The sequence below is a fragment of the Amia ocellicauda genome, unplaced genomic scaffold, assembly GCF_036373705.1.
Source record: "Amia ocellicauda isolate fAmiCal2 unplaced genomic scaffold, fAmiCal2.hap1 HAP1_SCAFFOLD_206, whole genome shotgun sequence".
Lineage (NCBI taxonomy): Eukaryota > Metazoa > Chordata > Actinopteri > Amiiformes > Amiidae > Amia > Amia ocellicauda.
This window is the reverse complement of record NW_027102769.1, coordinates 1-26,584: the sequence shown is the minus strand read 5'-3', so window position 1 is coordinate 26,584 and position 26,584 is coordinate 1. Positions and strand designations below refer to the sequence as shown.

Genomic DNA, 26,584 nt, shown 5'->3' with positions numbered 1-26,584 from the left:
AATTCTGTCATTTCTCGATGAGAAAGATTAGGCAACATTTAGTCACTTCTAGCCATGATGCTCAATTTATTTATGAATGTACCCTAGTTACTAGGGACCGTTTACATTGGAGAACAAGATCTATTGTATGCCTGTGTATTTGGGGAAGTCAAATCTGAAATAATGATGAAATTGCGTGTATCCAAAGTTAAAACTCGTGATATGTCGCCCTCTGGTGTGTAAAAGATGCAAAAGCTTACAGCACCTGGTATTCCCAGGCGGTCTCCCATCCAAGTACTGACCAGGCCCGAGCCTGCTTAGCTTCCGAGATCGGACGAGATCGGGCGTATTCAGGCTAGTATGGCCGTGAGCTAGGAATGCTGTCCCTGACGCTCTACTTAAAGGGAAGGCAATATCCGTTTCTGCCGTTCATACTTACAGTTGAACTGTCTCTCTACTCTAAAGCCCGGGACACACCAGCGCGCCGCAGACAGTCCCTGCTAACACGCCACGTTGTGGCAACATTGTGGCAACGTTGTGCGTTAGCTGGGGTGCCACACCAGACCGGAACTATATATTACAAAACGAACACATTGTCTTGATAAAACAGCTGTAATTGAGTGCCTGACACGCCAGTCAAGCGCAATCTTGAGAAGGTGTGCATTTCAGTAAGGATTTCAATTGACATGCAGTATGAAACTGAAAGGAGGTTGCATCACTATGATGCATAACATTGCATGTATTGTTTTTACAAGTGTGTGCATTCATCCTGTTGTCATTTTGTTTTGAAAGCAGAAGAATCATTCAACAGGTTGCTGAGACAAATGTAAACCAGTAAAACATATGAAGAGAAACAAACCTTGAATATAAGTTCAGTTGTTTAAACATTTGACAAACTATGGTGAGGGGGTAAGAAAACACACAAATCCAGCAGCTCCTGTATTTCAATACACCAGAACCCAATATTATTGGCGAGTCGGGTAGTCCATCATCACAGTTCGAGGGCAGGCATCATTTCAGTAATTTCATCCCGTTGCATTCACATCCGTGCCTTGAATGAGATTGAATGTGATCTTTGCTCTCAAGTATGTTCCCAAGTTTTACACTTTCGTGCTTTGCATGAATGGGAATGGAACCGTGTGTGTTGAATGAGGCTCCTTGTGAGCACTGAACTTTGTCCGGTGGAGTTCCTTTTTGTGTTGCTGTAATTGTGTCATTTCTCGATGAGAAAGATTAGGCAACATTTAGTCACTTCTAGCCATGATGCTCAATTTATTTACGAATGTACCCTAGTTACTAGGGACCGTTTACATTGGAGAACAAGATCTATTGTATGCCTGTGTATTTGGGGAAGTCAAATCTGAAATAATGATGAAATTGCGTGTATCCAAAGTTAAAACTCGTGATTTGTCGCCCTCTGGTGTGTAAAAGATGCAAAAGCTTACAGCACCTGGTATTCCCAGGCGGTCTCCCATCCAAGTACTGACCAGGCCCGAGCCTGCTTAGTTTCCGAGATCGGACGAGATCGGGCGTATTCAGGCTAGTATGGCCGTAAGCCAGGGAGGCTGTCCCTGACGCTCTACTTAAAGGGAAGGCAATATCCGTTTCTGCCGCTCATACTTACAGTTGAACTGTCTCTCTACTCTAAAGTCCGGGACACACCAGCACGCCGCAGACAGTCCCTGCTAACACGAAACGTTGTGGCAACGTTGTGCGTTAGCTGGGGTGCCACACCAGACCTATGTATTACAAAACGAACACATTGTCTTGATAAAACAGCTGTAATTGAGTGCCTGACACGCCATTCAAGCGCAATCTTGAGAAGGTGTGCATTTCAGTAAGGATTTCAATTGACATGCAGTATGAAACTGAAAGGAGGTTGCATCACTATGATGCATAACATTGCATGTATTGTATTTTCAAGTGTGTGCATTCATCCTGTTGTCATTTTGTTTTGAAAGCAGAAGAATCATTCAACAGGTTGCTGAGACAAATGTAAACCAGTAAAACATATGAAGAGAAACAAACCTTGAATATAAGTTCAGTTGTTTAAACATTTGACAAACTATGGTGAGGGGGTAAGAAATGACACAAATCCAGCAGCTCCTGTATTTCAATACACCAGAAGCCAATATTATTGGCGAGTCGGGTAGTCCATCATCACAGTTCGAGGGCAGGCATCATTTCAGTAATTTCATCCCGTTGCATTCACATCCGTGCCTTGAATGAGATTGAATGTGATCTTTGCTCTCAAGTATGTTCCCAAGTTTTACACTTTCGTGCTTTGCATGAATGGGAATGGAACCGTGTGTGTTGAATGAGGCTCCTTGTGAGCACTGAACTTTGTCCGGTGGAGTTCCTTTTTGTGTTGCTGTAATTGTGTCATTTCTCGATGAGAAAGATTAGGCAACATTTAGTCACTTCTAGCCATGATGCTCAATTTATTTACGAATGTACCCTAGTTACTAGGGACCGTTTACGTTGGAGAACAAGATCTATTGTATGCCTGTGTATTTGGGGAAGTCAAATCTGAAATAATGATGAAATTGCGTGTATCCAAAGTTAAAACTCGTGATTTGTCGCCCTCTGGTGTGCAAAAGCTTACAGCACCTGGTATTCCCAGGCGGTCTCCCATTCAAGTACTGACCAGGCCCGAGCCTGCTTAGCTTCCGAGATCGGACGAGACCGGGCGTATTCAGGCTAGTATGGCCGTAAGCCAGGGAGGCTGTCCCTGACGCTCTACTTAAAGGGAAGGCAATATCCGTTTCTGCCGCTCATACTTGCAGTTGAACTGTCTCTCTACTCTAAAGTCCGGGACACACCAGCGCGCCGTAGACAGTCCCTGCTAACACGAAACGTTGTGGCAACGTTGTGCGTTAGCTGGGGTGCCACACCAGACCGGAACTATATTTTACAAAACGAACACATTGTCTTGATAAAACAGCTGTAATTGAGTGCCTGACACGCCAGTCAAGCGCAATCTTGAGAAGGTGTGCATTTCAGTAAGGATTTCAATTGACATGCAGTATGAAACTGAAAGGAGGTTGCATCACTATGATGCATAACATTGCATGTATTGTATTTTCATGTGTGTGCATTCATCCTGTTGTCATTTTAATTTGAAAGCAGAAGAATCATTCAACAGGTTGCTGAGACAAATTTAACCAGTAAAACATATGAAGAGAAACAAACCTTGAATATAAGTTCAGTTGTTTAAACATTTGACAAACTATGGTGAGGGGGTAAGAAAACACACAAATCCAGCAGCTCCTGTATTTCAATACACCAAAACCCAATATTATTGGCGAGTCGGGCAGTCCATCATCACAGTTCGAGGGCAGGCATCATTTCAGTAATTTCATCCCGTTGCATTCACATCCGTGCCTTGAATGAGATTGAATGTGATCTTTACTCTCAAGTATATTTCCAAGTTTTACACTTTCATGCTTTGCATGAATGGGAATGGAACCGTGTGTGTTGAATGAAGCTCCTTGTGAGCACTGAACTTTGTCCAGTGGAGTTCCTTTTTGTGTTGCTGTAATTGTGTCATTTCTTGATGAGAAAGATTAGGCAACATTTAGTCACTTCTAGCCATGATGCTCAATTTATTTACGAATGTACGCTAGTTACTAGGGACCGTTTACGTTGGAGAACAAGATCTATTGTATGCCTGTGTATTTGGGGAAGTAAAATCTGAAATAATGATGAAATTGCGTGTATCCAAAGTTAAAACTCGTGATTTGTCGCCCTCTGGTGTGTAAAAGATGCAAAAGCTTACAGCACCTGGTATTCCCAGGCAGTCTCCCATCCAAGTACTAACCAGGCCAGAGCCTGCTTAGCTTCTGAGATCGGACGAGATCGGGCGTATTCAGGCTAGTATGGCCGTAAGCCAGAGAGGCTGTCCCTGACGCACTACTTAAAGGGAAGGCAATATCCGTTTCTGCCGCTCATACTTGCAGTTGAACTGTCTCTCTACTCTAAAGTCCGGGACACACCGGCGAAGAAAAGACAGTCCCTGCTAACACGCCACGTTGTGGCAACGTTGTGGCAACGTTGTGCGTTAGCTGGGGTGCCACACCAGACCGGAACTATATTTTACAAAACGAACACATTGTCTTGATAAAACAGCTGTAATTGAGTGCCTGACACGCCAGTCAAGCGCAATCTTGAGAAGGTGTACATTTCAGTAAGGATTTCAATTGACATGCAGTATGAAACTGAAAGGAGGTTGCATCACTATGATGCATAACATTGCATGTATTGTATTTTCAAGTGTGTGCATTCATCCTGTTGTCATTTTGTTTTGAAAGCAGAAGAATCATTCAACAGGTTGCTGAGACAAATGTAAACCAGTAAAACATATGAAGAGAAACAAACCTTGAATATAAGTTCAGTTGTTTAAACATTTGACAAACTATGGTGAGGGGGTAAGAAAACACACAAATCCAGCAGCTCCTGTACTTCAATACACCAGAAGCCAATATTATTGGTGAGTCGGGTAGTCCATCATCACAGTTCGAGGGCAGGCATCATTTCAGTAATTTCATCCCGTTGCATTCACATCCGTGCCTTGAATGAGATTGAATGTGATCTTTGCTCTCAAGTATGTTCCCAAGTTTTACACTTTCGTGCTTTGCATGAATGGGAATGGAACCGTGTGTGTTGAATGAGGCTCCTTGTGAGCACTGAACTTTGTCCGGTGGAGTTCCTTTTTGTGTTGCTGTAATTGTGTCATTTCTTGATGAGAAAGATTAGGCAACATTTAGTCACTTCTAGCCATGATGCTCAATTTATTTACGAATGTACCCTAGTTACTAGGGACCGTTTACATTGGAGAACAAGATCTATTGTATGCCTGTGTATTTGGGGAAGTAAAATCTGAAATAATGATGAAATTGTGTGTATCCAAAGTTAAAACTCGTGATTTGTCGCCCTCTGGTGTGTAAAAGGTGCAAAAGCTTACAGCACCTGGTATTCCCAGGCGGTCCCCCATCCAAGTACCGACCAGGCCCGAGCCTGCTTGGTTTCCGAGATCGGACGAGATCGGGCGTATTCAGGCTAGTATGGCCGTAAGCCAGGGAGGCTGTCCCTGATGCTCTACTTAAAGGGAAGGCAATATCCGTTTCTGCCGTTCATACTTACAGTTGAACTGTCTCTCTACTCTAAAGCCCGGGACACAGCAGCGCGCCGCAGACAGTCCCTGCTAACACGCCATGTTGTGGCAACGTTGTGCGTTAGCTGGGGTGCCACACCAGACCGGAACTATATTTTACAAAAAAAAACACATTGTCTTGATAAAACAGCTGTAATTGAGTGCCTGACACGCCAGTCAAGCGCAATCTTGAGAAGGTGTGCATTTCAGTAAGGATTTTAATTGACATGCAGTATGAAACTGAAAGGAGGTTGCATCACTATGATGCATAACATTGCATGTATTGTATTTTCAAGTGTGTGCATTCATCCTGTTGTCATTTTGTTTTGAAAGCAGAAGAATCATTCAACAGGTTGCTGAGACAAATGTAAACCAGTAAAACATATGAAGAGAAACAAACCTTGAATATAAGTTCAGTTGTTTAAACATTTGACAAACTATGGTGAGGGGGTAATAAAACACACAAATCCAGCAGCTCCTGTATTTCAATACACCAGAACCCAATATTATTGGCGAGTCGGGTAGTCCATCATCACAGCTCGAGGGCAGGCATCATTTCAGTAATTTCATCCCGTTGCATTCACATCCGTGCCTTGAATGAGATTGAATGTGATCTTTGCTCTCAAGTATGTTCCCAAGTTTTACACTTTCGTGCTTTGCATGAATGGGAATGGAACCGTGTGTGTTGAATGAGGCTCCTTGTGAGCACTGAACTTTGTCCGGTGGAGTTCCTTTTTGTGTTGCTGTAATTGTGTCATTACTCGATGAGAAAGATTAGGCAACATTTAGTCACTTCTAGCCATGATGCTCAATTTATTTACGAATGTACCCTAGTTACTAGGGACCGTTTACGTTGGAGAACAAGATCTATTGTATGCCTGTGTATTTGGGGAAGTAAAATCTGAAATAATGATGAAATTGTGTGTATCCAAAGTTAAAACTCGTGATTTGTCGCCCTCTGGTGTGAAAAAGGTGCAGAAGCTTACAGCACCTGGTATTCCAAGGCGGTCTCCCATCCAAGTACTGACCAGACCCGAGCCTGCTTGGCTTCCGAGATCGGACGAGATCGGGCGTATTCAGGCTAGTATGGCCGTAAGCCAGGGAGGCTGTCCCTGACGCTCTACTTAAAGGGAAGGCAATATCCGTTTCTGCCGTTCATACTTACAGTTGAACTGTCTCTCTACTCTAAAGCCCGGGACACACCAGCGCGCTGCAGACAGTCCCTGCTAACACGCCACGTTGTGGCAACGTTGTGGCAACGTTGTGCGTTAGCTGGGGTGCCACACCAGACCGGAACTATATTTTACAAAACGAACACATTGTCTTGATAAAACAGCTGTAATTGAGTGCCTGACTTGCCAGTCAAGCGCAATCTTGAGATGGTGTGCATTTCAGTAAGGATTTCAATTGACATGCAGTATGAAACTGAAAGGAGGTTGCATCACTATGATGCATAACATTGCATGTATTGTATTTTCAAGTGTGTGCATTCATCCTGTTGTCATTTTGTTATGAAAGCACAAGAATCATTCAACAGGTTGCTGAGACAAATGTAAACCAGTAAAACATATGAAGAGAAACAAACCTTGAATATAAGTTCAGTTGTTTAAACAATTGACAAACTATGGTGAGGGGGTAAGAAAACACACAAATCCAGCAGCTCCTGTATTTCAATACACCGGAACCCAATATTATTGGCGAGTCGGGTAGTCCATCATCACAGTTCGAGGGCAGGCATCATTTCAGTAATTTCATCCCGTTGCATTCACATCCGTGCCTTGAATGAGATTGAATGTGATCTTTGCTCTCAAGTATGTTCCCAAGTTTTACACTTTTGTGCTTTGCATGAATGGGAATGGAACCGTGTGTGTTGAATGAGGCTCCTTGTGAGCACTGAACTTTGTCCGGTGGAGTTCCTTTTTGTGTTGCTGTAATTGTGTCATTTCTCGATGAGAAAGATTAGGCAACATTTAGTCACTTCTAGCCATGATGCTCAATTTATTTACGAATGTACCCTAGTTACTAGGGACCGTTTACGTTGGAGAACAAGATCTATTGTATGCCTGTGTATTTGGGGAAGTCAAATCTGAAATAATGATGAAATTGTGTGTATCAAAAGTTAAGACTCGTGATTTGTCGCCCTCTGGTGTGTAAAAGGTGCAAAAGCTTACAGCACCTGGTATTTCCAGGCGGTCTACCATCCAAGTACTGACCAGGCCCGAGCCTGCTTGGCTTCCGAGATCGGACGAGATCGGGCGTATTCAGGCTAGTATGGCTGTAAGCCAGGGAGGCTGTCCCTGACGCTCTACTTAAAGGGAAGGCAATATCCGTTTCTGCCGTTCATACTTACAGTTGAACTGTCTCTCTACTCTAAAGCCCGGGACACACCAGCGCGCCGCAGACAGTCCCTGCTAACACGCCACGTTGTGGCAACATTGTGGCAACGTTGTGCGTTAGCTGGGGTGCCACACCAGACCGGAACTATATATTACAAAACGAACACATTGTCTTGATAAAACAGCTGTAATTGAGTGCCTGACACGCCAGTCAAGCGCAATCTTGAGAAGGTGTGCATTTCAGTAAGGATTTCAATTGACATGCAGTATGAAACTGAAAGGAGGTTGCATCACTATGATGCATAACATTGCATGTATTGTATTTTCAAGTGTGTGCATTCATCCTGTTGTCATTTTGTTTTGAAAGCAGAAGAATCATTCAACAGGTTGCTGAGACAAATGTAAACCAGTAAAACATATGAAGAGAAACAAACCTTGAATATAAGTTCAGTTGTTTAAACATTTGACAAACTATGGTGAGGGGGTAAGAAAACACACAAATCCAGCAGCTCCTGTATTTCAATACACCAGAACCCAATATTATTGGCGAGTCGGGTAGTCCATCATCACAGTTCGAGGGCAGGCATCATTTCAGTAATTTCATCCCGTTGCATTCACATCCGTGCCTTGAATGAGATTGAATGTGATCTTTGCTCTCAAGTATGTTCCCAAGTTTTACACTTTCGTGCTTTGCATGAATGGGAATGGAACCGTGTGTGTTGAATGAGGCTCCTTGTGAGCACTGAACTTTGTCCGGTGGAGTTCCTTTTTGTGTTGCTGTAATTGTGTCATTTCTCGATGAGAAAGATTAGGCAACATTTAGTCACTTCTAGCCATGATGCTCAATTTATTTACGAATGTACCCTAGTTACTAGGGACCGTTTACGTTGGAGAACAAGATCTATTGTATGCCTGTGTATTTGGGGAAGTCAAATCTGAAATAATGATGAAATTGCGTGTATCCAAAGTTAAAACTCGTGATTTGTCGCCCTCTGGTGTGCAAAAGCTTACAGCACCTGGTATTCCCAGGCGGTCTCCCATCCAAGTACTGACCAGGCCCGAGCCTGCTTGGCTTCCGAGATCGGACGAGATCGGGCGTATTCAGGCTAGTATGGCCATAAGCCAGGGAGGCTGTTCCTGACGCTCTACTTAAAGGGAAGGCAATATCCGTTTCTGCCGTTCATACTTACAGTTGAACTGTCTCTCTACTCTAAAGCCCGGGACACACCAGCGCGCCGCAGACAGTCCCTGCTAACACGCCACGTTGTGGCAACGTTGTGCGTTAGCTGGGGTGCCACACCAGACCGGAACTATATTTTACAAAACGAACACATTGTCTTGATAAAACAGCTGTAATCGAGAGCCTGACACGTCAGTCAAGCGCAATCTTGAGAAGGTGTGCATTTCAGTAAGGATTTCAATTGACATGCAGTATGAAACTGAAAGGAGGTTGCATCACTATGATGCATAACATTGCATGTATTGTATTTTCAAGTGTGTGCATTCATCCTGTTGTCATTTTGTTTTGAAAGCAGAAGAATCATTCAACAGGTTTCTGAGACAAATGTAAACCAGTAAAACATATGAAGAGAAACAAACCTTGAATATAAGTTCAGTTGTTTAAACATTTGACAAACTATGGTGAGGGGGTAAGAAAACACACAAATCCAGCAGCTCCTGTATTTCAATACACCAGAACCCAATATTATTGGCGAGTCGGGTAGTCCATCATCACAGTTCGAGGGCAGGCATCATTTCAGTAATTTCATCCCGTTGCATTCACATCCGTGCCTTGAATGAGATTGAATGTGATCTTTGCTCTCAAGTATGTTCCCAAGTTTTACACTTTCGTGCTTTGCATGAATGGGAATGGAACCGTGTGTGTTGAATGAGTCTCCTTGTGAGCACTGAACTTTGTGCGGTGGAGTTCCTTTTTGTGTTGCTGTAATTGTGTCATTTCTTGATGAGAAAGATTAGGCAACATTGAGTCACTTCTAGCCATGATGCTCAATTAATTTACGAATGTACCCTAGTTACTAGGGACCGTTTACGTTGGAGAACAAGATCTATTGTATGCCTGTGTATTTGGGGAAGTAAAATCTGAAATAATGATGAAATTGTGTGTATCCAAAGTTAAAACTCGTGATTTGTCGCCCTCTGGTGTGTAAAAGGTGCAAAAGCTTACAGCACCTGGTATTCCCAGGCGGTCTCCCATCCAAGTACTGACCAGGCCCGAGCCTGCCTGGCTTCCGAGATCGGTCGAGATCAGGCGTATTCAGGCTAGTATGGCCGTAAGCCAGGGAGGCTGTCCCTGACGCTCTACTTAAAGGGAAGGCAATATCCGTTTCTGCCGATCATACTTACAGTTGAACTGTCTCTCTACTCTAAAGCCCGGGACACACCAGCGCGCCGCAGACAGTCCCTGCTAACACGCCACGTTGTGGCAACGTTGTGGCAACGTTGTGCGTTAGCTGGGGTGCCACACCAGACCGGAACTATATTTTACAAAACGAACACATTGTCTTGATAAAACAGCTGTAATTGAGTGCCTGACACGCCAGTCAAGCGCAATCTTGAGAAGGTGTACATTTCAGTAAGGATTTCAATTGACATGCAGTATGAAACTGAAAGGAGGTTGCATCACTATGATGCATAACATTGCATGTATTGTATTTTCAAGTGTGTGCATTCATCCTGTTGTCATTTTGTTTTGAAAGCAGAAGAATCATTCAACAGGTTGCTGAGACAAATGTAAACCAGTAAAACATATGAAGAGAAACAAACCTTGAATATAAGTTCAGTTGTTTAAACATTTGACAAACTATGGTGAGGGGGTAAGAAAACACACAAATCCAGCAGCTCCTGTACTTCAATACACCAGAAGCCAATATTATTGGTGAGTCGGGTAGTCCATCATCACAGTTCGAGGGCAGGCATCATTTCAGTAATTTCATCCCGTTGCATTCACATCCGTGCCTTGAATGAGATTGAATGTGATCTTTGCTCTCAAGTATGTTCCCAAGTTTTACACTTTAGTGCTTTGCATGAATGGGAATGGAACCGTGTGTGTTGAATGAGGCTCCTTGTGAGCACTGAACTTTGTCCGGTGGAGTTCCTTTTTGTGTTGCTGTAATTGTGTCATTTCTTGATGAGAAAGATTAGGCAACATTTAGTCACTTCTAGCCATGATGCTCAATTTATTTACGAATGTACCCTAGTTACTAGGGACCGTTTACGTTGGAGAACAAGATCTATTGTATGCCTGTGTATTTGGGGAAGTCAAATCTGAAATAATGATGAAATTGTGTGTATCAAAAGTTAAAACTCGTGATTTGTCGCCCTCTGGTGTGTAAAAGGTGCAAAAGCTTACAGCACCTGGTATTCCCAGGCGGTCTCCCATCCAAGTACCGACCAGGCCCGAGCCTGCTTGGCTTCCGAGATCGGACGAGATCGGGCGTATTCAGGCTAGTATGGCCGTAAGCCAGGGAGGCTGTCCCTGATGCTCTACTTAAAGGGAAGGCAATATCCGTTTCTGCCGTTCATACTTACAGTTGAACTGTCTCTCTACTCTAAAGCCCGGGACACAGCAGCGCACCGCAGACAGTCCCTGCTAACACGCCACGTTGTGGCAACATTGTGGCAACGTTGTGCGTTAGCTGGGGTGCCACACCAGACCGGAACTATATATTACAAAACGAACACATTGTCTTGATAAAACAGCTGTAATTGAGTGCCTGACACGCCAGTCAAGCGCAATCTTGAGAAGGTGTGCATTTCAGTAAGGATTTCAATTGACATGCAGTATGAAACTGAAAGGAGGTTGCATCACTATGATGCATAACATTGCATGTATTGTATTTTCAAGTGTGTGCATTCATCCTGTTGTCATTTTGTTTTGAAAGCAGAAGAATCATTCAACAGGTTGCTGAGACAAATGTAAACCAGTAAAACATATGAAGAGAAACAAACCTTGAATATAAGTTCAGTTGTTTAAACATTTGACAAACTATGGTGAGGGGGTAAGAAAACACACAAATCCAGCAGCTCCTGTATTTCAATACACCAGAACCCAATATTATTGGCGAGTCGGGTAGTCCATCATCACAGTTCGAGGGCAGGCATCATTTCAGTAATTTCATCCCGTTGCATTCACATCCGTGCCTTGAATGAGATTGAATGTGATCTTTGCTCTCAAGTATGTTCCCAAGTTTTACACTTTCGTGCTTTGCATGAATGGGAATGGAACCGTGTGTGTTGAATGAGGCTCCTTGTGAGCACTGAACTTTGTCCGGTGGAGTTCCTTTTTGTGTTGCTGTAATTGTGTCATTTCTCGATGAGAAAGATTAGGCAACATTTAGTCACTTCTAGCCATGATGCTCAATTTATTTACGAATGTACCCTAGTTACTAGGGACCGTTTACGTTGGAGAACAAGATCTATTGTATGCCTGTGTATTTGGGGAAGTAAAATCTGAAATAATGATGAAATTGCGTGTATCCAAAGTTAAAACTCGTGATTTGTCGCCCTCTGGTGTGTAAAAGATGCAAAAGCTTACAGCACCTGGTATTCCCAGGCGGTCTCCCATGCAAGTACTGACCAGGCCCGAGCCTGCTTAGCTTCCGAGATCGGACGAGATCGGGCGTATTCAGGCTAGTATGGCCGCAAGCCAGTGAGGCTGTCCCTGACGCTCTACTTAAAGGGAAGGCAATATCCGTTTCTGCCGTTCATACTTACAGTTGAACTGTCTCTCTACTCTAAAGCCCGGGACACACCAGCGCGCCGCAGACAGTCCCTGCTAACACGAAACGTTGTGGCAACGTTGTGCGTTAGCTGGGGTGCCACACCAGACCGGAACTATATATTACAAAACGAACACATTGTCTTGATAATACAGCTGTAATTGAGTGCCTGACACGCCAGTCAAGCGCAATCTTGAGAAGGTGTGCATTTCAGTAAGGATTTCAATTGACATGCAGTATGAAACTGAAAGGAGGTTGCATCACTATGATGCATAACATTGCATGTATTGTATTTTCAAGTGTGTGCATTCATCCTGTTGTCATTTTGTTTTGAAAGCAGAAGAATCATTCAACAGGTTGCTGAGACAAATGTAAACCAGTAAAACATATGAAGAGAAACAAACCTTGAATATAAGTTCAGTTGTTTAAACATTTGACAAACTATGGTGAGGGGGTAAGAAAACACACAAATCCAGCAGCTCCTGTATTTCAATACACCAGAACCCAATATTATTGGCGAGTCGGGTAGTCCATCATCACAGTTCGAGGGCAGGCATCATTTCAGTAATTTCATCCCGTTGCATTCACATCCGTGCCTTGAATGAGATTGAATGTTATCATTGCTCTCAAGTACGTTCCCAAGTTTTACACTTTCGTGCTTTGCATGAATGGGAATGGAACCGTGTGTGTTGAATGATGCTCCTTGTGAGCACTGAACTTTGTCCGGTGGAGTTCCTTTTTTGTTGCTGTAATTGTGTCATTTCTTGATGAGAAAGATTAGGCAACATTTAGTCACTTCTAGCCATGATGCTCAATTTATTGACGAATGTACCCTAGTTACTAGGGACCGTTTACGTTGGAGAACAAGATCTATTGTATGCCTGTGTACTTGGGGATGTAAAATCTGAAATAATGATGAAATTGCGTGTATCCAAAGTTAAAACTCGTGATTTGTCGCCCTCTGGTTTGTAAAAGGTGCAAAAGCTTACAGCAACTGGTATTCCCAGGCGGTCTCCCATCCAAGTACTGACGAGGCCCAAGCCTGCTTAGCTTCCGAGATCGGACGAGATCGGGCGTATTCAGGCTAGCATGGCCGTAAGCCAGGGAGGCTGTCCCTGACGCTCTACTTAAAGGGAAGGCAATATCCGTTTCTGCCGCTCATACTTGCAGTTGAACTGTCTCTCTACTCTAAAGTCCGGGACACACCAGCGCGCCGCAGACAGTCCCTGCTAACACGAAACGTTGTGGCAACGTTGTGCGTTAGCTGGGGTGCCACACCAGACCGGAACTATATATTACAAAACGAACACATTGTCTTGATAATACAGCTGTAATTGAGTGCCTGACACGCCAGTCAAGCGCAATCTTGAGAAGGTGTGCATTTCAGTAAGGATTTCAATTGACATGCAGTATGAAACTGAAAGGAGGTTGCATCACTATGATGCATAACATTGCATGTATTGTATTTTCAAGTGTGTGCATTCATCCTGTTGTCATTTTGTTTTGAAAGCAGAAGAATCATTCAACAGGTTGCTGAGACAAATGTAAACCAGTAAAACATATGAAGAGAAACAAACCTTGAATATAAGTTCAGTTGTTTAAACATTTGACAAACTATGGTGAGGGGGTAAGAAAACACACAAATCCAGCTGCTCCTGTATTTCAATACACCAGAACCCAATATTATTGGCGAGTCGGGTAGTCCAACATCACAGTTCGAGGGCAGGCATCATTTCAGTAATTTCATCCCGTTGCATTCACATCCGTGCCTTGAATGAGATTGAATGTGATCTTTGCTCTCAAGTATGTTCCCAAGTTTTACACTTTCGTGCTTTGCATGAATGGGAATGGAACCGTGTGTGTTGAATGAGGCTCCTTGTGAGCACTGAACTTTGTCCGGTGGAGTTCCTTTTTGTGTTGCTGTAATTGTGTCATTTCTCGATGAGAAAGATTAGGCAACATTTAGTCACTTCTAGCCATGATGCTCAATTTATTTACGAATGTACCCTAGTTACTAGGGACCGTTTACGTTGGAGAACAAGATCTATTGTATGCCTGTGTATTTGGGGAAGTCAAATCTGAAATAATGATGAAATTGCGTGTATCCAAAGTTAAAACTCGTGATTTGTCGCCCTCTGGTGTGTAAAAGATGCAAAAGCTTACAGCACCTGGTATTCCCAGGCGGTCTCCCATCCAAGTACTGACCAGGCCCGAGCCTGCTTAGCTTCCGAGATCGGGCGTATTCAGGCTAGTATGGCCGTAAGCCAGGAATGCTGTCCCTGACGCTCTACTTAAAGGGAAGGCAATATCCGTTTCTGCCGTTCATACTTACAGTTGAACTGTCTCTCTACTCTAAAGCCCGGGACACACCAGCGCGCCGCAGACAGTCCCTGCTAACACGCCACGTTGTGGCAACATTGTGGCAACGTTGTGCGTTAGCTGGGGTGCCACACCAGACCGGAACTATATATTACAAAACGAACACATTGTCTTGATAAAACAGCTGTAATTGAGTGCCTGACACGCCAGTCAAGCGCAATCTTGAGAAGGTGTGCATTTCAGTAAGGATTTCAATTGACATGCAGTATGAAACTGAAAGGAGGTTGCATCACTATGATGCATAACATTGCATGTATTGTATTTACAAGTGTGTGCATTCATCCTGTTGTCATTTTGTTTTGAAAGCAGAAGAATCATTCAACAGGTTGCTGAGACAAATGTAAACCAGTAAAACATATGAAGAGAAACAAACCTCGAATATAAGTTCAGTTGTTTAAACATTTGACAAACTATGGTGAGGGGGTAAGAAAACACACAAATCCAGCAGCTCCTGTATTTCAATACACCAGAACCCAATATTATTGGCGAGTCGGGTAGTCCATCATCACAGTTCGAGGGCAGGCATCATTTCAGTAATTTCATCCCGTTGCATTCACATCCGTGCCTTGAATGAGATTGAATGTGATCTTTGCTCTCAAGTATGTTCCCAAGTTTTACACTTTCGTGCTTTGCATGAATGGGAATGGAACCGTGTGTGTTGAATGAGGCTCCTTGTGAGCACTGAATTTTGTCCGGTGGAGTTCCTTTTTGTGTTGCTGTAATTGTGTCATTTCTCGATGAGAAAGATTAGGCAACATTTAGTCACTTCTAGCCATGATGCTCAATTTATTTACGAATGTACCCTAGTTACTAGGGACCGTTTACATTGGAGAACAAGATCTATTGTATGCCTGAGTATTTGGGGAAGTCAAATCTGAAATAATGATGAAATTGCGTGTATCCAAAGTTAAAACTCGTGATTTGTCGCCCTCTGGTGTGTAAAAGATGCAAAAGCTTACAGCACCTGGTATTCCCAGGCGGTCTCCCATCCAAGTACTGACCAGGCCCGAGCCTGCTTAGCTTCCGAGATCAGACGAGATCGGGCGTATTCAGGCTAGTATGGCCGTAAGCCAGGGAGACTGTCCCTGACGCTCTACTTAAAGGGAAGGCAATATCCGTTTCTGCCGTTCATACTTACAGTTGAACTGTCTCTCTACTCTAAAGCCCTGGACACACCAGCGCGCCGCAGACAGTCCCTGCTAACACGCCACGTTGTGGCAGCGTTGTGGCAACGTTGTGCGTTAGCTGGGGTGCCACACCAGACCGGAACTATATATTACAAAACGAACACATTGTCTTGATAAAACAGCTGTAATTGAGTGCCTGACACGCCAGTCAAGCGCAATCTTGAGAAGGTGTGCATTTCAGTAAGGATTTCAATTGACATGCAGTATGAAACTGAAAGGAGGTTGCATCACTATGATGCATAACATTGCATGTATTGTATTTTCAAGTGTGTGCATTCATCCTGTTGTCATTTTGTTTTGAAAGCAGAAGAATCATTCAACAGGTTGCTGAGACAAATGTAAACCAGTAAAACATATGAAGAGAAACAAACCTTGAATATAAGTTCAGTTGTTTAAACATTTGACAAACTATGGTGAGGGGGTAAGAAAACACACAAATCCAGCAGCTCCTGTATTTCAATACACCAGAACCCAATATTATTGGCGAGTCGGGTAGTCCATCATCACAGTTCGAGGGCAGGCATCATTTCAGTAATTTCATCCCGTTGCATTCACATCCGTGCCTTGAATGAGATTGAATGTGATCTTTGCTCTCAAGTATGTTCCCAAGTTTTACACTTTCGTGCTTTGCATGAATGGGAATGGAACCGTGTGTTTTGAATGAGGCTCCTTGTGAGCACTGAACTTTGTCCGGTGGAGTTCCTTTTTGTGTTGCTGTAATTGTGTCATTTCTCGATGAGAAAGATTAGGCAACATTTAGTCACTTCTAGCCATGATGCTCAATTTATTTACGAATGTACCCTAGTTACTAGGGACCGTTTACGTTGGAGAACAAGATCTATTGTATGCCTGTGTATTTGGGGAAGTCAAATCTGAAATAATGATGAAATTGCGTGTATCCAAAGTTAAAACTCGTGATTTGTCGCCCTCTGGTGTGTAAAAGATGCAAAAGCTTACAGCACCTGGTATTCCCAGGCGGTCTCCCATCCAAGTACTGACCAGGCCCGAGCCTGCTTAGCTTCCGAGATCGGACGAGATCGGGCGTATTCAGGCTAGTATGGCAGTAAGCCAGGGAGGCTGTCCCTGACGCTCTACTTAAAGGGAAGGCAATATCCGTTTCTGCCGCTCATACTTACAGTTGAACTGTCTCTCTACACTCATGCCGGGGACACACCAGCGCGCCGCAGACAGTCCCTGCTAACACGCCACGTTGTGGCAACGTTGTGCGTTAGCTGGGGTGCCACACCAGACCGGAACTATATTTTACAAAAAAAAACACATTGTCTTGATAAAACAGCTGTAATTGAGTGCCTGACACGCCAGTCAAGCGCAATCTTGAGAAGGTGTGCATTTCAGTAAGGATTTCAATTGACATGCAGTATGAAAATGAAAGGAGGTTGCATCACTATGATGCATAACATTGCATGTATTGTATTTTCAAGTGTGTGCATTCATCCTGTTGTCATTTTGTTTTGAAAGCAGAAGAATCATTCAACAGGTTGCTGAGACAAATGTAAACCAGTAAAACATATGAAGAGAAACAAACCTTGAATATAAGTTCAGTTGTTTAAACATTTGACAAACTATGGTGAGGGGGTAAGAAATGACACAAATCCAGCAGCTCCTGTATTTCAATACACCAGAAGCCAATATTATTGGCGAGTCGGGTAGTCCATCATCACAGTTCGAGGGCAGGCATCATTTCAGTAATTTCATCCCGTTGCATTCACATCCGTGCCTTGAATGAGATTGAATGTGATCTTTGCTCTCAAGTATGTTCCCAAGTTTTACACTTTCGTGCTTTGCATGAATGGGAATGGAACCGTGTGTGTTGAATGAGGCTCCTTGTGAGCACTGAACTTTGTCCGGTGGAGTTCCTTTTTGTGTTGCTGTAATTGTGTCATTTCTTGATGAGAAAGATTAGGCAACATTTAGTCACTTCTAGCCATGATGCTCAATTTAGTTACGAATGTACCCTAGTTACTAGGGACCGTTTACGTTGGAGAACAAGATCTATTGTATGCCTGTGTATTTGGGGAAGTAAAATCTGAAATAACGATGAAATTGTGTGTATCCAAAGTTAAAACTCGTGATTTGTCGCCCTCTGGTGTGTAAAAGGTGCAAAAGCTTACAGCACCTGGTATTCCCAGGCGGTCTCCCATCCAAGTACTGACCAGGCCCGAGCCTGCTTGGCTTCCGAGATCGGACGAGATCGGGCGTATTCAGGCTAGTATGGCCGTAAGCCAGGTAGGCTGTCCACGACGCTCTACTTAAAGGGAAGGCAATATCCGTTTCTGCCGTTCATACTTACAGTTGAACTGTCTCTCTACTCTAAAGCCCGGGCCACACCAGCGCGCCGCAGACAGTCCCTGCCAACACGCCACGTTGTGGCAACGTTGTGCGTTAGCTGGGGTGCCACTGCAGACCGGAACTATATTTTACAAAACGAACACATTGTCTTGATAAAACAGCTGTAATTGAGTGCCTGACACGCCAGTCAAGCGCAATCTTGAGAAGGTGTGCATTTCAGTAAGGATTTCAATTGACATGCAGTATGAAACTGAAAGGAGGTTGCATCACTATGATGCATAACATTGCATGTATTGTATTTTCAAGTGTGTGCATTCATCCTGTTGTCATTTTGTTTTGAAAGCAGAAGAATCATTCAACAGGTTGCTGAGACAAATGTAAACCAGTAAAATATATGAAGAGAAACAAACCTTGAATATAAGTTCAGTTGTTTAAACATTTGACAAACTATGGTGAGGGAGTAAGAAAACACACAAATCCAGCAGCTCCTGTATTTCAATACACCAGAACCCAATATTATTGGCGAGTCGGGTAGTCCATCATCACAGTTCGAGGGCAGGCATCATTTCAGTAATTTCATCCCGTTGCATTCACATCCGTGCCTTGAATGAGATTGAATGTGATCTTTGCTCTCAAGTATGTTCCCAAGTTTTACACTTTCGTGCTTTGCATGAATGGGAATGGAACCGTGTGTGTTGAATGAGTCTCCTTGTGAGCACTGAACTTTGTGCGGTGGAGTTCCTTTTTGTGTTGCTGTAATTGTGTCATTTCTTGATGAGAAAGATTAGGCAACATTGAGTCACTTCTAGCCATGATGCTCAATTAATTTACGAATGTACCCTAGTTACTAGGGACCGTTTACGTTGGAGAACAAGATCTATTGTATGCCTGTGTATTTGGGGAAGTAAAATCTGAAATAATGATGAAATTGTGTGTATCCAAAGTTAAGACTCGTGATTTGTCGCCCTCTGGTGTGTAAAAGGTGCAAAAGCTTAAAGCACCTGGTATTCCCAGGTGGTCTCCCATCCAAGTACTGACCAGGCCCGAGCCTGCCTGGCTTCCGAGATCGGTCGAGATCGGGCGTATTCAGGCTAGTATGGCCGTAAGCCAGGGAGGCTGTCCCTGACGCTCTACTTAAAGGGAAGGCAATATCCGTTTCTGCCGTTCATACTTACAGTTGAACTGTCTCTCTACTCTAAAGCCCGGGACACACCAGCGCGCCGCAGACAGTCCCTGCTAACACGCCACGTTGTGGCAACGTTGTGGCAACGTTGTGCGTTAGCTGGGGTGCCACACCAGACCGGAACTATATTTTACAAAACGAACACATTGTCTTGATAAAACAGCTGTAATTGAGTGCCTGACACGCCAGTCAAGCGCAATCTTGAGAAGGTGTGCATTTCAGTAAGGATTTCAATTGACATGCAGTATGAAACTGAAAGGAGGTTGCATCACTATGATGCATAACATTGCATGTATTGTATTTTCAAGTGTGTGCATTCATCCTGTTGTCATTTTGTTTTGAAAGCAGAAGAATCATTCAACAGGTTGCTGAGACAAATGTAAACCAGTAAAACATATGAAGAGAAACAAACCTTGAATATAAGTTCAGTTGTTTAAACATTTGACAAACTATGGTGAGGGGGTAAGAAAACACACAAATCCAGCAGCTCCTGTATTTCAATACACCAGAACCCAATATTATTGGCGAGTCGGGTAGTCCATCATCACAGTTCGAGGGCAGGCATCATTTCAGTAATTTCATCCCGTTGCATTCACATCCGTGCCTTGAATGAGATTGAATGTGATCTTTGCTCTCAAGTACGTTCCAAAGTTTTACACTTTCGTGCTTTGCATGAATGGGAATGGAACCGTGTGTGTTGAATGAGACTCCTTGTGAGCACTGAACTTTGTCCGGTGGAGTTCCTTTTTGTGTTGATGTAATTGTGTCATTTCTCGATGAGAAAGATTAGGCAACATTTAGTCACTTCTAGCCATGATGCTCAATTTATTTACGAATGTACCCTAGTTACTAGGGACCGTTTACGTTGGAGAACAAGATCTATTGTATGCCTTTGTATTTGGGGAAGTAAAATCTGAAATAATTATGAAATTGTGTGTATCCAAAGTTAAAACTCGTGATTTGTCGCCCTCTGGTGTGTAAAAGGTGCAGAAGCTTACAGCACCTGGTATTCCCAGGCGGTCTCCCATCCAAGTACTGACCAGACCCGAGCCTGCTTGGCTTCCGAGATCGGACGAGATCGGGCGTATTCAGGCTAGTATGGCCGTAAGCCAGGGAGGCTGTCCCTGACGCTCTACTTAAAGGGAAGGCAATATCCGTTTCTGCCGCTCATACTTGCAGTTGAACTGTCTCTCTACTCTAAAGTCCGGGACACACCAGCGCGCCGCAGACAGTCCCTGCTAACACGAAACGTTGTGGCAACGTTGTGCGTTAGCTGGGGTGCCACACCAGACCGGAACTATATTTTACAAAACGAACACATTGTCTTGATAATACAGCTGTAATTGAGTGCCTGACACGCCAGTCAAGCGCAATCTTGAGAAGGTGTGCATTTCAGTAAGGATTTCAATTGATATGCAGTATGAAACTGAAAGGAGGTTGCATCACTATGATGCATAACATTGCATGTATTGTATTTTCAAGTGTGTGCATTCATCCTGTTGTCATTTTGTTTTGAAAGCATAGGAATCATTCAACAGGTTGCTGAGACAAATGTAAACCAGTAAAACATATGAAGAGAAACAAACCTTGAATATAAGTTCAGTTGTTTAAACATTTGACAAACTATAGTGAGGGGGTAAGAAAACACACAAATCCAGCAGCTCCTGTATTTCAATACACCAGAACCCAATATTATTGGCGAGTCAGGTAATCCATCATCACAGTTCGAGGGCAGGCATCATTTCAGTAATTTCATCCCATTGCATTCACATCCGTGCCTTGAATGAGATTGAATGTGATCTTTGTTCTCAAGTATGCTCCCAAGTTTTACACTTTCGTGCTTTGCATGAATGAAAATGGAACCGTGTGTGTTGAATGAGGCTCCTTGTGAGCACTGAACTTTGTCCGGTGGAGTTCCTTTTTGTGTTGCTGTAATTGTGTCATATCTTGATGAGAAAGATTAGGCAACATTTAGTCACTTCTAGCCATGATGCTCAATTTATTTACGAATGTACGCTAGTTACTAGGGACCGTTTACGTTGGAGAACAAGATCTATTTAATGCCTGTGTATTTGGGGAAGTAAAATCTGAAATAATGATGAAATTGTGTGTATCCAAAGTTAAAACTCGTGATTTGTCGCCCTCTGGTGTGTAAAAGGTGCAAGAGCTTACAGCACCTGGTATTCCCAGGCGGTCTCCCATCCAAGTACTGACCAGGCCCGAGCCTGCTTGGCTTCCGAGATCGGACGAGATCGGGCATATTCAGGATAGTATGGCCGTAAGTCAGGGAGGCTGTCCCTGACGCTCTACTTAAAGGGAAGGAAATATCCGTTTCTGCTGTTCATACTTGCAGTTGAACTGTCTCTCTACTCTAAAGCCCGGGACACAGCAGCGCGCCGCAGACAGTCCCTGCTAACACGCCACGTTGTGGCAACATTGTGCGTTAGCTGGGGTGCCACACCAGACCGGAACTATATTTTACAAAACGAACACATTGTCTTGATAAAACAGCTGTAATTGAGTGCCTGACACGCCAGTCAAGCGCAATCTTGAGAAGGTGTGCATTTCAGTAAGGATTTCAATTGACATGCAGTATGAAACTGAAAGGAGGTTGCATCACTTTGATGCATAACATTGCATGTATTGTATTTTCAAGTGTGTGCATTCATCCTGTTGTCATTTTGTTTTGAAAGCAGAAGAATCATTCAACAGGTTGCTGAGACAAATGTAAACCAGTAAAACATATGAAGAGAAACAAACCTTGAATATAAGTTCAGTTGTTTAAACATTTGACAAACTATGGTGAGGGGGTAAGAAAACACACAAATCCAGCAGCTCCTGTATTTCAATACACCAGAACCCAATATTATTGGCGAGTCAGGTAATCCATCATCACAGTTCGAGGGCAGGCATCATTTCAGTAATTTCATCCCGTTGCATTCACATGCGTGCCTTGAATGAGATTGAATGTGATCTTTGCTCTCAAGTATGTACCCAAGTTTTACACTTTCGTGCTTTGCATGAATGGGAATGGAACCGTGTGTGTTGAATGATGCTCCTTGTGAGCACTGAACTTTGTCCGGTGGAGTTCCTTTTTGTGTTGCTGTAATTGTGTCATTTCTTGATGAGAAAGATTAGGCAACATTTAGTCACTTCTAGCCATGATGCTCAATTTATTTACGAATGTACGCTGTTTACTAGGGACCGTTTACGTTGGAGAACAAGATCTATTGTATGCCTGTGTATTTGGGGAAGTCAAATCTGAAATAATGATGAAATTGCGTGTATCCAAAGTTAAAACTCGTGATTTGTCGCCCTCTGGTGTGTAAAAGATGCAAAAGCTTACAGCACCTGGTATTCCCAGGTGGTCTCCCATCCAAGTACTGACCAGGCCCGAGCCTGCTTAGCTTCCGAGATCGGACGTATTCAGGCTAGTATGGCCGTAAGCCAGGGAGGCTGTCCCTGACGCACTACTTAAAGGGAAGGCAATATCCGTTTCTGCCGCTCATACTTGCAGTTGAACTGTCTCTCTACTCTAAAGTCCGGGACACACCAGCGCGCCGCAGACAGTCCCTGCTAACATGCCACGTTGTGGCAACATTGTGCGTTAGCTGGGGTGCCACACCAGACCGGAACTATATTTTACAAAACGAACACATTGTCTTGATAAAACAGCTGTAATTGAGTGCCTGACACGCCAGTCAAGCGCAATCTTGAGAAGGTGTGCATTTCAGTAAGGATTTCAATTGACATGCAGTATGAAACTGAAAGGAGGTTGCATCACTATGATGCATAACATTGCATGTATTGTATTTTCAAGTGTGTGCATTCATCCTGTTGTCATTTTGTTTAAAAAGCAGAAGAATCATTCAACAGGTTGCTGAGACAATTGTAAACCAGTAAAACATATGAAGAGAAACAAACCTTGAATATAAGTTCAGTTGTTTAAACATTTGACAAACTATGGTGAGGGGGTAAGAAAACACACAACCAGCAGCTTCTGTATTTCAATACACCAGAACCCAATTTTATTGGCGAGTCGGGTAGTCCATCATCACAGTTCGAGGGCAGGCATCATTTCAGTAATTTCATCCCGTTGCATTCACATCCGTGCCTTGAATGAGATTGAATGTGATCTTTACTCTCAAGTATATTCCCAAGTTTTACACTTTCGTGGTTTGCATGAATGGGAATGGAACCGTGTGTGTTGAATGAGGCTCCTTGTGAGCACTGAACTTTGTCCAGTGGAGTTCCTTTTTGTGTTGCTGTAATTTTGTCATTTCTTGATGAGAAAGATTAGGCAACATTTAGTCACTTCTAGCCATGATGCTCAATTTATTTATGAATGTACACTAGTTACTAGGGACCGTTGACGTTGGAGAACAAGATCTATTGTATGCCTGTGTATTTGGGGAAGTAAAATCTGAAATAATGATGAAATTGCGTGTATCCAAAGTTAAATCTCGTGATTTGTCGCCCTCTGTTGTGTAAAAGGTGCAAAAGCTTACAGCACCTGGTATTCCCAGGCGGTCTCCCATTCAAGTACTGACCAGGCCCGAGCCTGCTTAGCTTCCGAGATCGGACGAGATCGGGCGTATTCAGGCTAGTATGGCCGTAAGCCAGGGAGGCTGTCCCTGACGCTCTACTTAAAGGGAAGGCAATATCCGTTTCTGCCGTTCATACTTACAGTTGAACTATCTCTCTACTCTAAAGCCCGGGACACACCAGCGCGCCGCAGACAGTCCCTGCTAACATGCAACGTTGTGGCAACGTTGTGCGTTAGCTGGGGTGCCACACCAGACCGGAACTATATTTTACAAAACGAACACATTGTCTTGATAATACAGCTGTAATTGAGTGCCTGACACGCCAGTCAAGCGCAATCTTGAGAACGTGTGCATTTCAGTAAGGATTTCAATTGACATGCAGTGTGAAACTGAAAGGAGGTTGCATCACTATGATGCATAACATTGCATGTATTGTATTTTCAAGTGTGTGCATTCATCCTGTTGTTATTTTGTTTTGAAAGCAGACGAATCATTCAACAGGTTGCTGAGACAAATATAAACCAGTAAAACATATGAAGAGAAACAAACCTTGAATATAAGTTCAGTTGTTTAAACATTTGACAAACTATGGTGAGGGGGTAAGAAAACACACAAATCCAGCAGCTCCTGTATTTCAATACACCAGAACCCAATATTAATGGCGAGTCGGGTAGTCCATCATCACAGTTCGAGGGCAGGCATCATTTCAGTAATTTCATCCCGTTGCATTCACATCCGTGCCTTGAATGAGATTGAATGTGATCTTTGCTCTCAAGTATGTTCCCAAGTTTTACACTTTCGTGCTTTGCATGAATGGGAATGGAACCGTGTGTGTTGAATGAGGCTCCTTGTGAGCACTGAACTTTGACCAGTGGAGTTCCTTTTTGTGTTGCTGTAATTGTGTCATTTCTCGATGAGAAAGATTAGGCAACATTTAGTCAATTCTAGCCATGATGCTCAATTTATTTACGAATGTACCCTAGTTACTAGGGACCGTTTACGTTGGAGAACAAGATCTATTGTATGCCTGTGTATTTGGGGAAGTCAAATCTGAAATAATGATGAAATTGCGTGTATCCAAAGTTAAAACTCGTGATTTGTCGCCCTCTGGTGTGTAAAAGATGCAAAAGCTTACAGCACCTGGTATTCCCAGGCGGTCTCCCATCCAAGTACTGATCAGGCCCGAGCCTGCTTAGCTTCCGAGATCGGACGAGATCGGGCGTATTCAGGCTAGTATGGCCGTAAGCCAGGGAGGCTATCCCTGACGCTCTACTTAAAGGGAAGGCAATATCCGTTTCTGCCGCTCATACTTGCAGTTGAACTGTCTCTCTACTCTAAAGTCCGGGACACACCAGCGCGCCGCAGACAGTCCCTGCTAACACGAAACGTTGTGGCAACGTTGTGCGTTAGCTGGGGTGCCACACCAGACCGGAACTATATTTTACAAAACGAACACATTGTCTTGATAAAACAGCTGTAATTGAGTGCCTGACACGCCAGTCAAGCGCAATCTTGAGAAGGTGTGCATTTCAGAAAGGATTTCAATTGACATGCAGTATGAAACTGAAAGGAGGTTGCATCACTATGATGCATAACATTGCATGTATTGTATTTTCAAGTGTGTGCATTCATCCTGTTGTCATTTTGTTTTGAAAGCAGAAGAATCATTCAACAGGTTGCTGAGACAAATGTAAACCAGTAAAACATATGAAGAGAAACAAACCTTGAATATAAGTTCAGTTGTTTAAACATTTGACAAACTATGGTGAGGGGGTAAGAAAACACACAAATTCAGCAGCTCCTGTATTTCAATACACCAGAACCCAATATTATTGGCGAGTCGGGTAGTCCATCATCACAGTTCGAGGGCAGGCATCATTTCAGTAATTTCATCCCGTTGCATTCACATCCGTGCCTTGAATGAGATTGAATGTGATCTTTGCTCTCAAGTATGTTCCCAAGTTTTACACTTTCGTGCTTTGCATGAATGGGAATGGAACCGTGTGTGTTGAATGAGGCTCCTTGTGAGCACTGAACTTTGTCCGGTGGAGTTCCTTTTTGTGTTGCTGTAATTGTGTCATTTCTCGATGAGAAAGATTAGGCAACATTTAGTCACTTCTAGCCATGATGCTCAATTTATTTACGAATGTACCCTAGTTACTAGGGACCGTTTACGTTGGAGAACAAGATCTATTGTATGCCTGTGTATTTGGGGAAGTCAAATCTGAAATAATGATGAAATTGCGTGTATCCAAAGTTAAAACTCGTGATTTGTCGCCCTCTGGTGTGTAAAAGATGCAAAAGCTTACAGCACCTGGTATTCCCAGGCGGTCTCCCATCCAAGTACTGACCAGGCCCGAGCCTGCTTGGCTTCCGAGATCGGACGAGATCGGGCGTATTCAGGCTAGTATGGCCGTAAGCCAGGGAGGTTGTCCCTGACGCTCTACTTAAAGGGAAGGCAATATCCGTTTCTGCCGTTCATACTTACAGTTGAACTGTCTCTCTACTCTAAAGCCCGGGACACACCAGCGCGCCGCAGACAGTCCCTGCTAACACGTCACGTTGTGGCAACATTGTGGCAACGTTGTGCGTTAGCTGGGGTGCCACACCAGACCGGAACTATGTATTACAAAACGAACACATTGTCTTGATAAAACAGCTGTAATTGAGTGCCTGACACGCCAGTCAAGCGCAATTTTGAGAAGGTGTGCATTTCAGTAAGGATTTCAATTGACATGCAGTATGAAACTGAAAGGAGGTTGCATCACTATG

At 43.5% G+C, this 26,584-nt stretch overlaps 21 non-coding genes and 2 pseudogenes across 21 annotated transcripts; all 23 read right to left on the bottom strand.

Annotated features, from left to right (window-relative positions):
• Positions 1 to 232: 232 nt before the first annotated feature.
• On the bottom strand, positions 233 to 351 carry LOC136725107 (5S ribosomal RNA). Its single transcript, XR_010807485.1, has one exon. It is a non-coding gene; the product is annotated as a 5S ribosomal RNA (ribosomal RNA).
• A 1,066-nt stretch (positions 352 to 1,417) lies between these two features.
• On the bottom strand, positions 1,418 to 1,536 carry LOC136725114 (5S ribosomal RNA). The gene has a single exon (XR_010807492.1). It is a non-coding gene; the product is annotated as a 5S ribosomal RNA (ribosomal RNA).
• A 1,041-nt stretch (positions 1,537 to 2,577) lies between these two features.
• LOC136725119 (5S ribosomal RNA) lies at positions 2,578 to 2,696 on the bottom strand. The gene has a single exon (XR_010807496.1). It is a non-coding gene; the product is annotated as a 5S ribosomal RNA (ribosomal RNA).
• A 1,054-nt stretch (positions 2,697 to 3,750) lies between these two features.
• On the bottom strand, positions 3,751 to 3,869 carry LOC136725057 (5S ribosomal RNA). The gene has a single exon (XR_010807442.1). It is a non-coding gene; the product is annotated as a 5S ribosomal RNA (ribosomal RNA).
• A 1,066-nt stretch (positions 3,870 to 4,935) lies between these two features.
• LOC136725063 (5S ribosomal RNA) lies at positions 4,936 to 5,054 on the bottom strand. The gene has a single exon (XR_010807447.1). It is a non-coding gene; the product is annotated as a 5S ribosomal RNA (ribosomal RNA).
• Positions 5,055 to 6,110: 1,056 nt separating this feature from the next.
• On the bottom strand, positions 6,111 to 6,229 carry LOC136725059 (5S ribosomal RNA). Its single transcript, XR_010807444.1, has one exon. It is a non-coding gene; the product is annotated as a 5S ribosomal RNA (ribosomal RNA).
• A 1,066-nt stretch (positions 6,230 to 7,295) lies between these two features.
• On the bottom strand, positions 7,296 to 7,414 carry LOC136725062 (5S ribosomal RNA). The gene has a single exon (XR_010807446.1). It is a non-coding gene; the product is annotated as a 5S ribosomal RNA (ribosomal RNA).
• Positions 7,415 to 8,471: 1,057 nt separating this feature from the next.
• LOC136725110 (5S ribosomal RNA) lies at positions 8,472 to 8,590 on the bottom strand. The gene has a single exon (XR_010807488.1). It is a non-coding gene; the product is annotated as a 5S ribosomal RNA (ribosomal RNA).
• A 1,055-nt stretch (positions 8,591 to 9,645) lies between these two features.
• Positions 9,646 to 9,764, bottom strand: LOC136725067 (5S ribosomal RNA). The gene has a single exon (XR_010807451.1). It is a non-coding gene; the product is annotated as a 5S ribosomal RNA (ribosomal RNA).
• A 1,066-nt stretch (positions 9,765 to 10,830) lies between these two features.
• On the bottom strand, positions 10,831 to 10,949 carry LOC136725121 (5S ribosomal RNA). The gene has a single exon (XR_010807498.1). It is a non-coding gene; the product is annotated as a 5S ribosomal RNA (ribosomal RNA).
• Positions 10,950 to 12,015: 1,066 nt separating this feature from the next.
• On the bottom strand, positions 12,016 to 12,134 carry LOC136725120 (5S ribosomal RNA). The gene has a single exon (XR_010807497.1). It is a non-coding gene; the product is annotated as a 5S ribosomal RNA (ribosomal RNA).
• A 1,054-nt stretch (positions 12,135 to 13,188) lies between these two features.
• LOC136725066 (5S ribosomal RNA) lies at positions 13,189 to 13,307 on the bottom strand. The gene has a single exon (XR_010807450.1). It is a non-coding gene; the product is annotated as a 5S ribosomal RNA (ribosomal RNA).
• Positions 13,308 to 14,362: 1,055 nt separating this feature from the next.
• LOC136725070 (uncharacterized) lies at positions 14,363 to 14,471 on the bottom strand (annotated as a pseudogene).
• A 1,066-nt stretch (positions 14,472 to 15,537) lies between these two features.
• LOC136725089 (5S ribosomal RNA) lies at positions 15,538 to 15,656 on the bottom strand. Its single transcript, XR_010807469.1, has one exon. It is a non-coding gene; the product is annotated as a 5S ribosomal RNA (ribosomal RNA).
• A 1,066-nt stretch (positions 15,657 to 16,722) lies between these two features.
• LOC136725103 (5S ribosomal RNA) lies at positions 16,723 to 16,841 on the bottom strand. Its single transcript, XR_010807482.1, has one exon. It is a non-coding gene; the product is annotated as a 5S ribosomal RNA (ribosomal RNA).
• Positions 16,842 to 17,897: 1,056 nt separating this feature from the next.
• LOC136725099 (5S ribosomal RNA) lies at positions 17,898 to 18,016 on the bottom strand. Its single transcript, XR_010807478.1, has one exon. It is a non-coding gene; the product is annotated as a 5S ribosomal RNA (ribosomal RNA).
• A 1,055-nt stretch (positions 18,017 to 19,071) lies between these two features.
• On the bottom strand, positions 19,072 to 19,190 carry LOC136725069 (5S ribosomal RNA). The gene has a single exon (XR_010807453.1). It is a non-coding gene; the product is annotated as a 5S ribosomal RNA (ribosomal RNA).
• A 1,066-nt stretch (positions 19,191 to 20,256) lies between these two features.
• On the bottom strand, positions 20,257 to 20,375 carry LOC136725122 (5S ribosomal RNA). Its single transcript, XR_010807499.1, has one exon. It is a non-coding gene; the product is annotated as a 5S ribosomal RNA (ribosomal RNA).
• A 1,055-nt stretch (positions 20,376 to 21,430) lies between these two features.
• Positions 21,431 to 21,549, bottom strand: LOC136725064 (5S ribosomal RNA). The gene has a single exon (XR_010807448.1). It is a non-coding gene; the product is annotated as a 5S ribosomal RNA (ribosomal RNA).
• A 1,055-nt stretch (positions 21,550 to 22,604) lies between these two features.
• On the bottom strand, positions 22,605 to 22,713 carry LOC136725071 (uncharacterized; annotated as a pseudogene).
• A 1,053-nt stretch (positions 22,714 to 23,766) lies between these two features.
• On the bottom strand, positions 23,767 to 23,885 carry LOC136725096 (5S ribosomal RNA). The gene has a single exon (XR_010807475.1). It is a non-coding gene; the product is annotated as a 5S ribosomal RNA (ribosomal RNA).
• Positions 23,886 to 24,940: 1,055 nt separating this feature from the next.
• Positions 24,941 to 25,059, bottom strand: LOC136725090 (5S ribosomal RNA). Its single transcript, XR_010807470.1, has one exon. It is a non-coding gene; the product is annotated as a 5S ribosomal RNA (ribosomal RNA).
• Positions 25,060 to 26,114: 1,055 nt separating this feature from the next.
• LOC136725098 (5S ribosomal RNA) lies at positions 26,115 to 26,233 on the bottom strand. The gene has a single exon (XR_010807477.1). It is a non-coding gene; the product is annotated as a 5S ribosomal RNA (ribosomal RNA).
• Between the last annotated feature and the right edge of the window lie 351 nt (positions 26,234 to 26,584).